We start from the raw sequence: 13,064 nt of genomic DNA on the forward strand, positions 1-13,064 counted from the left end.
GGGTTTCAGATCAGTACCTAGGGGCTGATGTCCTGCTGCCATCACTGGGTTTAGTCACTGGGCTTAACATTTGGTTTGTGGTCTCTTGCTTTCATGTAGGGTGGCCTTGGGGAAGTCACAAAACCACTGGGCCTCGGATTCCTCACCTGTAAAATGGAGATCATACCACTTAGAGTAGAAAGTTCTTGAAAATAAATGAAATGCCTTGTACACAGAAGCACTCACACATGTAAGCTACTCTTAGAGTTTTCTAGAAATGACTAGATAGATGTCTAGAAGACATGATAGTGCAAGAGGGCTCCAGAAGGGCAGCATCTGGTGCAGCAAGCCCAGTAAGTACACATTGTCCCATTCTCTGCATCTCAACTGCCTTTTCCAGCCATTGCCCAGTTTACAGACATCAGGTTCTCCACTGGGGGTCCACCAAGGCCAACTGGTGACCTGCAGCTCCACTCATGCCCCCACTTGTCCCTGCAAGCCCCCTCTCCCCTCCTCTCCTTATCTGGCTAGAGAAGCACTGGGAGGAAGATGCAGTGTCTGCTCTTTGATCACTTTCTTCAAGTGAGGCTGAACAGGGGAGAAGGAAGGCGGGAGGGAGGAAGGAACGAACGAACAAAGGGGGCTTGGTTTCCCATTTACTTCCGCTGGCTGCTGCCTCTACTCCGCTCACCCTTATCACATCATCCCCAACAACTTCTCTGATCATGCATCACCCCGGGGCTCCTAGTCCTCCATTTTCATCAACTCCTCTGCCCCTCACTGAGTAGCACTTGAGCTATGCAAATAAAGAGGAGTTGAAAGGGAGAGATAATGACACGTGCATGCACATTCGGACATCATGGTGCAAATTATACTCATTCTGCATTCATGACACCACGTGGGACCCCAGAAAGTCTCCTACCAGTGTTCCCCCCAGATGACAGGTGGGAGACTGTAGTTCAGTGAGGTGAACAGACTGACCTACAGCCACACAGCTTGTAAGGGATTCTGACTCCAAACCCTGACTTTTCCCTTCCCTTCTATGTCTGTCTCAGGAGAGAGGTGGTGAATGGGGGGGGGGGGCGGCAGAAGGAGACGATTCTCTGATGAAACTTGCACCTTAACAGAACTAGAATAAGAATGATCTACAAAATAGTGGAAAAGTTCTATGCAAACCACCCCTCCACTAACCCTGTCCAATCTAAACATTGTCTAGTTTCTCAAGGGAATTCAGAATCACGCTGTTGGAAAAATCAATCATAAGCATTCCTCAGTGCTTTGGGCACTTAAGGAAATACCTAAAACCTTATTATCTTAAGTGAATGAAGGTGTCTGACTTTCATACTTGGCCCCGTCCAGACTGTGAGGTGTGCGGAGCCCTGTGGGTCCTGAATGTGATAGCGCTTTCCTTTCTCCCAGATGTAAGGACAGAATTGGAAAATGTCACATGTCACTTAGAATCTGATGGCACAAACATGAGCTCAGCCATCCACATATTGTTCACTTAAAAGGTTTTTTGCACCTATACTAAGACAATCAGAATCCGACCCAACTCCAAACAAGAGCCTAGAACAATGTTAATGTTGAAAGGCCTGTCATGGGGGTGCCTGGGGGGCTCAGTCGATTGAGCGTCCGACTCTTGCTTTTTTTTTTTTTTAATATATTTGACAGAGATAGACAGCCAGCGAGAGAGGGAACACAAGCAGGGGGAGTGGGAGAGGAAGAAGCAGGCTCCCAGCAGAGGAGCCCGATGTGGGACTCGATCCCAGAACACCGGGATCATGCCCTGAGCCGAAGGCAGACGCCTAACGACTGCGCCACCCAGGTGCCCCTGACTCTTGCTTTTTGCTAAGGTCATGATCTCAGGGTATTAGTCTCTGCACTTGACATGGAGTCTGCTTGAGATTCTTTCTCTCTCTTTAAAAATAAATAAATCTTTGGGAAAAATGGCTGTCTTGTTATCAATTAAATTAGCAATGGACTTATAGATAATGGTGTATTAATTCAGAGTGGTCTTCTGAAAGTGTGAGCAAAAGGGAGTCAAAAGAGTCAAAATCAGGACCACCTGAGCCCTGTTCAGCAGCCAGGACATCTGATCCCTAGGACAAATACTTGGAGATCAAGTCTTACTCATCTGGATCTCTGTCTCAGCCCTTTTGAGCTGCTAACAAATACCATAGACTGGTTGGCTTGTAAACAACAGAAATTTATTTCTCACATCTCTAGAGGCCAGGAAGTTCAAGATCAAGGCGCCAGCATATTCAGTGTCTGATGAAAGCCCACTTCTTGGTTCCTAGATGGCTGTTTCCTCGCTGTGCCCTCACACAGCAGAAGGGGCAAGGGAGCTCTCTGGGTCTCTTTCATAGGACACTAATCCCATTCACGAAGGCTCCACCCTGATGACCTAATCACCTCCAGAGGTCCCGCCCCCAGATCCCATCACAGTGGGAATTAGGTTTCCACATATGAATTTAGGGGTAGGGTGGGTGAAGAGCACACACTCAGTTTATAACACTCTCCAAACCTATTTTTGAGATGATATTTAAATAATTTTCTGTTCCCTGAGAATCAACCCTTTGAAACTCCCCAGTTACTCGGGTCTAGGCCTTCACCCAGCTTAAGTGATATTTATGCCATGAAATGTTTCTAATTCTCTTCTCCCCTGGCTGGAAAATAAGCAAAACCTTTTTCTCTTCTCCGAAACTCAAAGTCACTTTGCTTTGAATCCTGACAGCAACCTTGTGTGAGGTTAGAGCCAGAAGTGTCTCACCCCAGGTCCCGTAGCTGGCTGTAATTGAACCAAAAATGAACTTTGGGTATCCCGACTCTGGCCCATGCTCTCCGCACCATACCTCCTTCTCTGGAAGGACTATGGCCCCTATAAGCACATTAGCAGATTAGTTTTGTAACTACTGTCACAGAACAAGACCCCAAGGATCCAGGGCCAGGCAGCACTGGCAACGGGTCAGGGGGTCAGGAGAGAGCTAGACTGTGGAATGCCCAAGAGCAGGACAAGCCTGGTGACAGTCTTGACGGTGGGGTTAGGGAAGGAGTCCGTCTGGGCCGTCATACGTTCTCTACACTGTAGGTAAAGTACTCATTCTAAAATCTTACCAGGAGACACACGCCTGTCTTTCCCGAGCTAAAGACCCTTTCAAGGGGTTCTTTACGGCCCTCGGGATAAAGTCAAATTCCTTGGCATGGTATTCAAGGCCCTCCTCACCGTGGCCTGTGTTTTCCTCCACAACACGTCATGCAGCCATTACCACCAACACACGCGCTCTGCTCCAATTCTACACAACACCGAGCGAAGCAATGACCCTGCTTTGCAGACACGCACTGGGGACTCTTGAAGGTAGACAGGCAAACAGGCAAGTCCAGTGCAGAGACATCAGTGCTCTTATGTGAAGTTTTGGGGTTCTGGAAACGTACAGGAAGAACACCTGGGCCAGATTTAGAAGCTCAGGGAGGATTTCCCAAAGGGAGTGATATTAAGTCTCCAGCTAGATGATGATACCAGAGCAAGAGGGTAAGGAGAGTGTTTCAAGCAAGCAGAATACAATGCGTAAATCCTGGAGGCAAAAAACGATAGGGAGTTCAGGAACCGAAGCAAGAAGGGGTGGTTGGCGGGATGGTTGGGGATGAAGCTGGAGGTAGGCAGGGGCCAGAGGGTGCTAAGGCTTCCTAAGCCCGGCCAAGGGGCCAGACCATGCCCTGAAGGCTATAGGAAACCAGTGAAGGGTTTCAAGCTTAACCCAAGGTGACCAAGGAATTGAGGAGAAAGAATGCAGGGAGGGAGAGAGAGAGAGAATTTGAGAAAAGAGATCTCTAGCCTCTGCTAGCTTTGCTCAATCAATAAGCGGTCGTTAAAAGGACCACACAAAGCTCCGTGCCAAACCTAGTAGGGAATGCCCAGAAAAGAACAGCCAAAGCTTTCCCCTTAAGAATCTCACAATCTTGAAAGAGAGATAAGATCAAAATGAAAACAAACAAGCCAAAAAAACAGAACCAGGCAGAATATTGAAACTGATAATAGAGGTACAATGAAATGGTAGCGGAATTCAAGAATGAGGATAATTCAATTCGGTTGGAATGTTATTAAAGATCTCGTGAGGGAGATGTTATTTGAGGCTGTGTTGAAGGACAGAAAGGATTTCAATCGGCAGCGATGGGGCGTGCAAGGGGCCCAGGGTCCAGGCTGACCGAAGGAGGGCAGGGGTGTGGAGGAGAGCAGAGGAGCCCGGGATAGCCCCCTCAGACTTGGTCCTTCCAGGACGGGGAGCGGAATGGTGAGAGATGATGAGCTTGGTGGACGAAAGCCAGAGTACTGAGGGCCCCAAAAGCCAGGCCAAGGAATTTGGATTTAACTTAGCAAGTAATGGGGAGCACTAAAAGTTTTTAAGATCTAAAGAATGATGTTAAGAACTTGAAGATTAATTGGCGGGGGAATCCACATACCAGTCAATTGGATGGAGCACGTAGATGTCTTCTCAGTGCTCTGAAAACTCTACAGGAATTTTCAAAGTATGTATTTTCTTCTAATGAGAACCTTACGGTGTTATACTATTCTGGAGTCTTTGAATGACCACACCGTGTAACAGAATTCTGCCACCCAAGTCCAACGTCCATGCCTTCAAAGGAAGTATTGCTTGAGGATCTCGTATGTGCCAGGTATGGTTCTAAGCACTGGGCATATAGCAGTAGACAAAACAAAGGTCTCCTTCTGCAAAATTGAACACTAACTGGATATTTGTCAGTATTAAGAAATTACTGGGTTTTTTTTTTTAGGCATGATAATGATATGTGGTTACATTTTCAAAGGAGTTCTTATCTTTTAGACATACTGAAATATTTATGCATGAATTTACCTGGCATCTAGGATCAGCTTCAGAAGTGTCCAGTGTGGGGTGGGGGAGCGTGGGCAAGGATACCGATGGAGTGAGATGGTCCAGGAGTGGACAGTCATGGTAGCTGGGCAAAGCGTGCAAAGAGATTCATCACGCTCTTCTCCTTACTTTTGCGCATGCTTCGTATTTTTCCCAAAAAGAAAGAAAGAAAGAAACAATGATGCATTGATGGAGTTTACTTTCTAGTGTATGAACTCGTGGTGATGATGGCGTTGACACCAAGTGAAGACAACATGATGTCAGGACATGAGAAAAGAGAGGACGTCAGGGGTGGGGGGCAGGCCGAACAAAGCTGAGTGAGGGAACTGAGACACGTGGGAGCCTAGGGATTCTGGATTCCAAAGTACAGCTGGATACAAGGAGCCTCTTGAAAGTAGAAGTTTCCTGAGCGTCCTGTCTCTGTACATTTTACCTTGCAACTGTTCATTAGCAAGTAAATAAAGCAATATAATTTTCATTTTTGAATTATAGGGTACACCATTAAAAACCATCCAGAGATAGTTTCAGAAGTGACGATTCTTAAATAAACAATGTGACAGTAACTCAAAAAGGGGCTTGTCACACTTAAAATCAAAAGAATTCGGTTGGGGGCGCCTGGGTCACTCAGTCAGGTAAGCATTCAATTCTTGGTTTCAGCTCAGGTCATGATCTCAGGATTGTGGAATCGAGCCCCTTGTGGGGTTCTGCGCTGGGCATGAAGCCCACTTGGGATTCTCTCTCTCTCTCTCTCTCGCTCCCTCTGTCCCCACCACCCACCACCAAAAGAAAAAAGAAAAAAATGAATTTAGTTAATAGCTAGTGAAACACAAAACAAATTTACCTTTCTTTTTAAAAAATGTTTTAAATTCACCTTTCTAATATTAGTTTCAGTAAAACAATATGCTGTATTAAAATTAATGTATTTTAGTTTTATTAGCTTTGCGTGTCTATATAATTTAATGTAAAATGTTTTAGTTTTACTGTATAAGAACTACAGGTAAAAATACTCAGAATTCATTTTATGTTGGCATATGTTTAAATAATATCATAAGAAAAAATGAATTACATCAACACTGAAGGACTATAGGATTTTTCCCCCCTCTGATAAGTCAGCATCGTTTTCAGGGATGTAGAGAGATTAATTATAATGTTACCAAAACCCAGGTGAGAGCAGTGAATACGGTGTTGGCAGTGTAGTTGAAAATGAAAAATGAGATTCAGGAGATATTCTGGAGGTAAATCTACGACCTTGCAGACAATCAGAAACGACTTGGATACAGGGAGTGAATGAAAAATGTTTGAATCTCAAGGACAAAGAAAATGTCATTCTCAGAAATTGGATCCTTGAGAAGAGAAACTTAATTGGGGGCAGAAGGACAGGGGTTTGCGAAATTAATTTTGGACGTGTTGCATTTGAAAAGCCAGCATGGTAGTGAGCTGGAAAGATGAACTGGAACTTGAAAGACATTAATTTCTCTCTTCGGAACCAGAAGACACATCGCCCATCCTCCCCGCGTTTGGGATCTGGGGTCTCTGCACTCCTCACACCGCGGGTTGACACCGCGGGTTGGGCTGAGTATGAACCCCACAGGCAAAGCCCAGAGAGAAGCTGATTCCCAGTTAGCCCAAAGCCCTAAACTGGAAGCTTCAGGGCCAGCAGGAGCCTGTGGCCAGGACCACGCGTGGGGTGGGGCAAAGGGCTCCAGGGCTCCCCCTTACCTTACTTCAAGCCAGAGGGGTTGCTAGCATGACTTCCAGCCCCAGATTTTGTGAGTTGTCACTTGAAGGCAATGGTATCTACCTCCTGGTTTTGGTAAACAACCAAAAAAAAAAAAAAAAAAAGTTTCCGGTTTGGAAATTGAAGGCCATCTGTTTCTCATTCTATTTTCCCTCTTCTCTGGCTTTCTTTCATTCTCCCCTCTCCCTCTCCCCCACCCTAAGCACTCACAGCTCAGCTGGGAGCCTAGTGACCTTATTTGACTATCTTCACTTTAATGAGAATGTTGGGCTTGTCGTTAGGATTCAAACGAGAGCAATCCTTGTTCCCACTCAAAATAGGTGTCTTGGACTGTTTACTTAAAAATCATTTTTTTGTCATGAAAATGCAGTTTCTCGATTTAGTCTAAGTAATAAACACATCTAAATCAATTAAAATAATTATAAAACCGTGACTGACGAAGCCAAATGCAGCTTTGTTGAAGGCGCTGCACAAACTCCTTAATGTCTTGTTAGCAGACTCACTCACATTTTACCAAAGGATGAGAGTTGACTTTTAAATCAGGATACAAATGAAACCTTGAGCTGGTTAAATTGGCGGCAACTCCATGGCCAGGATGGCTTCTCTCCTGGGATTCCAGAGTGGGCAGGCTGTTTTCAGCGGTTTCTATTTCCCTGTAGTCTGGTGTTACAGGTCCCTCTTGTGTTGGTTGTTAACATTGTCTTGTTTTTGTCTCTAGAACCATGAGAACACAATGATTCTGCAGTTCAGTTCATCAGCTTCTGGCCACCAATGTTGTCCCATCCCCATCCCCGATGTCGTCACATCAGCATCAGCATACGGGGGAAAATGCTGGCTAGTTCCAAACCACGCGCTTCGGAACCAGGCAGATCTGAATTTGAATTCTTTCACTGTTCCCTTGGGCGAGTTACTAACACTTCTCTATGTCAGTTTCTGCATTGATTAAGTAGAGGTGATGATGGCACATCATTGTTTTCAGGAGAAAAAAGGATAAAGTAGGTAAAGTGACATTCAGACTTGAAAAATATGACTCCATTCTCATTCATTTCTTCTTTTTAAAAAAAAATTTTTTTTATTATATTATGTTAGTCACCATACAGTACATCCCCGGTTTCCGATGTAAAGTTCGATGATTCATTAGTTGCGTATAACACCCAGTGCACCATGCAATACGTGCCCTCCTTACTACCCGTCACCAGCCTATCCCATTCTCCCACCCCCCTCCCCTCTGAAGCCCTCAGTTTTTTTCTCAGAGTCCATAGTCTCTCATGCTTCATTCCCCCTTCTGATTCATTCTTTCTCTAAAGAAGACAGAAGTTCTCACAAAGAAAGAGTTAAGATGTAATTGAGACAAACTGGATGTAATGGGAACTTACCAAAGGATCGAGTCATCTTCAAGCTACCTATGTAATAACAAAGCGACCCCACTTGAAAAACATCTGACAAGTGCCTGTATTTTTTTTTTTTCCTGTCTGGTGGCTTGTTCTTAGCAAGGCCTCAGATCAGAATACAAGCACCTTTTCTTGAGATTAGTCAGGACTGTGGTGTGTACGAGGTATTCACCAAGGCATTACTGCTCATACATAATTATGCTCCTGCTCAAATACAGGATTTCTCCTTCTTCTGAATTCATGTAGAGTTCACGTAAAACTCAGCCCTTAGCGTATACCATCTTCTTGTTCCGTAATGTTTGCTCTAATGTATGTATTTCCAGGATCCTTGGGGCTGTCTCAATGCCTCTGAATTTCTACTGATGAGTATGGGCTTAACCTCAAACTCAGCTCTAATGAATACTGAATTAAGTTGAAGTGTGCACCTTGTTTGCCTAAGGATACTGCAAATATTTCAGAGAAGGAACTTCATTCTCTACTTCCTTATACCCCCTCTCCAGTTACTCCACCGTGATACTAAAAAAATGATGAGTAACATTTCGTGGTATCTATGATCAGCAACAGAAGAAAGTGGAATCCCAATGCTGCAAGGGACCTTCGCAAATGGCCAGTCCAGTCCTGAATTCTGTGACAATAGTCCTGCCAAACAAAGGTCATCCCCTTTTGGTCAGGATGACCCCAACCACCTGAATGTCAGGAAGAAAGTTTTCCCTTTCTCGACTACAATTTGTCCTCCTTTACCTGTCATCTTGGATATAAAAATCTACCCGTTGGAGGAAAGCAAAACACTTTGAAGCCCACTTTCCCCATGATCGCCCATCACATATTCAAAGTTTGCTCTTGAATATGTTTTTTCACGATGACAACGTCAGTCCATTACATGACTTAATTTCTCTGTCATCCAGTTCTCTCTCTAGAGAGAGAGGGTGAGTTGAGGTGGGGACAGAGAGAGAGAATCTTAAGGAGACTCCATGCTGAGTGTGGAGCTTGACATGGGGCTCGATTCCATGACCCTGAGATCATGGCCTGAGCCAAAATCAAGAGTCAGACGCTTAACTGACTGAGCCGCCCAGGTGCCCCCCTCTCATTTTTCACTTGATTCTTCACTTGGACCAATTGCAATTATCATTATCTCTAGTGAGAATTTACTCTGTGCCCTGCATTGTGATGAATTGCTTTTAGATGTTGTCTCTTGTAGTTCTCCCAAACTCATGAGGTGGCTATTATTACCACAGGTGAGCACACTGAGGCTTAGTGGGGATCAGTAACTTGCCTAAACAGTAGACAGCAGAGCTGGGTTTGGAATCCAAAAATGTCTGGTTCCCAGGTCCACGCCCATATGTACTACACTACCCTGCCTCCCCAAGGTAAATTGGATCAGTCTCTTCAGCCTTGAGTTCATTTTTCGTCTGGACTGGATTCTTTTTGCTTATTTTCCCCAAATTCCATTTCTTCTCTCACTTCTACTGTTAAAGAAATCTACCTGCCTTCTAATGCAGATTAATTTTTTCTCCTCTAGGTGTTCTTCTTGCTCTTTCTAGTTTAAGGACATTTTCTTTTTTGTTCTTTAGCTTCAAAAAAAATCCTGTTTTTGGGATTGCATGGTGACATGTCTAATTTCTAAGTCATGTTGGGACACATTAGTTGTTACAGTCATTGTCATTGTCACATGGTAGACCAGAAACCTGTCTACATGCTAACTATCATGCCTTCATGTCCACACAGCATGTCCCTAAGATTGGTTGGGCTGATGTTCCTGTTATCCTGGCAACATGGCCAAAGAAAGAGAAGAAGTGAGAAGGTGTCCGAAGGTGAGGGGGAATCCACTGGGACACTACTCATGAGTTCCTGGCAGAAGCGCAAATGCAAGGTCATGGTGGCCAAATGCTGGGGGGAAACTATGTTGTGGTGCAAGAGGCAAAACCCAAGCCAAACCCAAGCCAAACCCAAGCCATATGTGATGCCAAGCGTGATTACCCAATGGTGAGGTGAGAAAGAGACTTAGGTTGTGAATTCAAGAAGATTGGGGATGTAATATGCAGTGGGGTCAGGGTGAGAGGTTCAGGGAAGAGACTACCCACAAAAAAAGGGGCTCATTTATGGAGTGGAGGGGGACTCAGAGGCAGATAGGAGCATCTAAAGGCACTGGGCAAGTCCAACTAGAAATAGGAGAACTGGTGCTGTTTTGTTTTTCGTTTTTTGACCTGCTTTTAGTCATAGACTTTTTTTTTTTTTCTTCCAGAGCTATTCGGAAATGCCTACTCAAATAATTAGTGTTTTCAACCAACTGATTCATTTGGCAGGAAGAGTACTTCCATGTGCCAGTGTATAGATTGAACTTGTGACCTCTCCCCGGGGAAGTATGGTGGTTCTAAAGTTCATCACTGGGTCACCACCTCCAAAACACTGGGAGGTAGTAAGCTTTCTTTTTTCTTGCTGTCTTATATAGTGACATCTATGACCTACATCTAGTATTCTAGGTGACACATATGTGCCAAATGTTCAAATTTAATGGAGCATTTGAGATGAGCATAGGAAAAAACCCAGGGGGTGGGGTGGTGGAGAAGGAGAGACAGAAGGATTTTCTAACTCATGAAATTATCAAATAAGTATCATAAAATATACATAACATGAAATTTACACGACATTAAAATTCAGGAAATTTTTAACCATTTTAAAGCGTACAGTTCAGTGACATTAAATAGTCACATGGTTGTGCGACCACCACCATCTCCATCTTTAAGATGTTTTTGTTTTTCCAAATCGAACCTCTTTACCCATTAACTGTAAACAATAACTCCTCCCTCCCCCCACCCCAGTCGCTGGCAACCACCTTCTACTTCCTGTCTCTCTGAATTTGACATGCTCTGCACCTCACGTGAATAGATCCTACCTGTTTGTCTTCTGTAACTGATTTATTTCACTCAGCATAATGTCCTCAAGGTTCATCTGTATTATAGCACACGTCAGGATTTCCTTCCTTTTAAAGGCTGACTAGCTGGGCGCCTGGGTGGCTCAGTCAGTTAAGCGCCTGCCTTCTGCTCAGGTCATCATCCCAGGGTCCTGGGATCACGCCGCATGTTTTGTCCGGCTCTCTGCTCAGAGGAGAGTCTGCTTCCCCCTCTCCCTCTGCACCTCCCCCTGCTTGTGCATGCGCACTCTCTCTGTCAAATAAATAAATAAGATCTTAAAAAAAAAAATAAAAAAATAGAGGCTGACTAGCATCCTATTGTAGACACGTTACCCCTTTTTGCTTATGCATTCACCCGCAGAACCACATCTTTTTAAAAGATTTTATTTATTTATTTATTTATTTGAGATGGGGGAGGGGCAGCAGAGGAGGGAGACGGACAAGGAGATCCTGTGCCCCCTCGGGGCTCAATCTCAGGACCCTGAGATCACGACCTGAGCCGAAACCGAGAGTCAGACGCTTCACGGACTGAGCCACCCAGGCGCCCCAGAACCACACCTTTTGAGGCTCTTTTGAGGTGCGACCTGAGCCCGTATCCCTCGGGCGGCTCACCTTGATGGAGGAACACGCCTCTCCCTTCCTGAGCACGCTGCCACTAGTCTGTTGGAGGCATAAATCAAAAAGAACAGTCTGTTTGCCAAGGGAGTGTGTCTCTGCAGAAACATATAGCTCAACACAACTGCTACTCCGGGAGGAAAACCACAGCGCCTGCCAAGCCCGCTCGCAGCTTTCCCCTCCGCGCTCTTGCAGTGCCGAGCCCAGCCCCATGGTTATTCCAGTCACAGTTACACAATTATCCTGGAAAAGAGGAGCACAGGCCTCTGACAGCCATCTGATCTAAGAGCTGATTTGTACTTAGCAGAAGATGAAAAGTACTGGTATGATTGACCCCAGGGAGTTGAAAGCCATGGGGTGAAATTTTAATGATGTTTACATTTTCCGAGGACTTTTAACGGAGGAAATCTGTCATTTGTAAAAACCCAGATAAATTAATGTTCAATGCTAGGGAAACCTAATGAAGCCTTTAGCAAATATTTATTGCATATCAATTATAGTCAAAGGACTATGCTAGATGGTGTAGGAGAGTTAGAGCTACTTTTATTGGGGCCCGATTTTTCTTTTTAGTCTCTACTGAGCTTAAAAACCAAACATTAGTGTTTCATTTGGCTCCTTATGGATCCTGGTGCCGTGATCTGTCACTAGGCTCAGGTTTATAACCAGTTGGTGTGTATGGGACTTTATTTTTTTTTTAATGAATTTATTTATGGGTTGATTTACTTACTTATAAATTCATTCATCAAATGTATTTTGGTCTCCAGTCGCAATTTTTTTTTATTGTGGCAAGAATATTTAACATGAGATCTACCCTCTTAAATTTTAAAAAGATATTTATTTTGAGAGGGAGAGAGACAAGCGGGGGGGAGCCGAGGGAGGAGGAAAGAGAATCTCAAGCAGACTCCTTGCTGAGCTTGGAGCCCAATGCAGGGCTCGATCTCATGACCCTGAGATCACAACCTGAGCTGAAACCAAGAGTCAGACGCTTAACCGACTGCACCACCCAGGGGCCCCTACCCTCTTAAAGTTTGAACGGTAGGTACAATGTTGTACAGCAATGTCTAGAACTTATTCTTCTTCTTGCATGATTGGAAAGTTTATACCCACTGGAGAGCAACTTCCCATTTCCCACTGCCCTCAGTGCCTGGCAACCACCCTTCTACTCCCTGCTTCTATGAGTTTGACTATTGTAGACACCTCATATAAGTGAATTGTGCAGTATTTGTCCTTCTGTGTCTGGTCTATTTCACTTACATGGCGTTCTCCAGAGTCATCCACATTGTTGCATATGGCAGGATTTTATCTATTTATCTGTGTATCTACCTATTTTAAAGTTTTTATTATAATTCCAGTTAACATACAGTGTTATATTAGTTTCAGGTGTACAATATAGTAATTCAGCACTTCCATACGTCACCCGGTGCTCATCACAACAAGTGCCCTCCTCCATCCCCATCACCCATTTCCCCCAGCCCCCCACTGCCCTCCCCTCTGGCAACCATCAGATTGTTCTCTATAGTTACGAGTCTGTTTCTTGATTTGTC

General features: G+C 44.5%; 1 long non-coding RNA gene across 2 annotated transcripts in view; it reads left to right on the top strand.

Moving 5' to 3' along the window:
• The window catches only part of LOC103662287, a 30,599-nt gene extending 22,977 nt beyond the window's left edge, over positions 1-7,622 (top strand). For both annotated transcript variants that reach the window (XR_005835042.1, XR_005835044.1), the window contains one exon: positions 7,322-7,622. This is a non-coding gene — a long non-coding RNA (uncharacterized LOC103662287). The remainder of the gene's footprint in view (positions 1-7,321) is intronic.
• Positions 7,623-13,064: the final 5,442 nt, after the last annotated feature.

Source organism: Ursus maritimus, unplaced genomic scaffold (assembly GCF_017311325.1).
Source record: "Ursus maritimus isolate PB19 unplaced genomic scaffold, ASM1731132v1 scaffold_16, whole genome shotgun sequence".
Taxonomy (NCBI): Eukaryota; Metazoa; Chordata; class Mammalia; order Carnivora; family Ursidae; genus Ursus; species Ursus maritimus.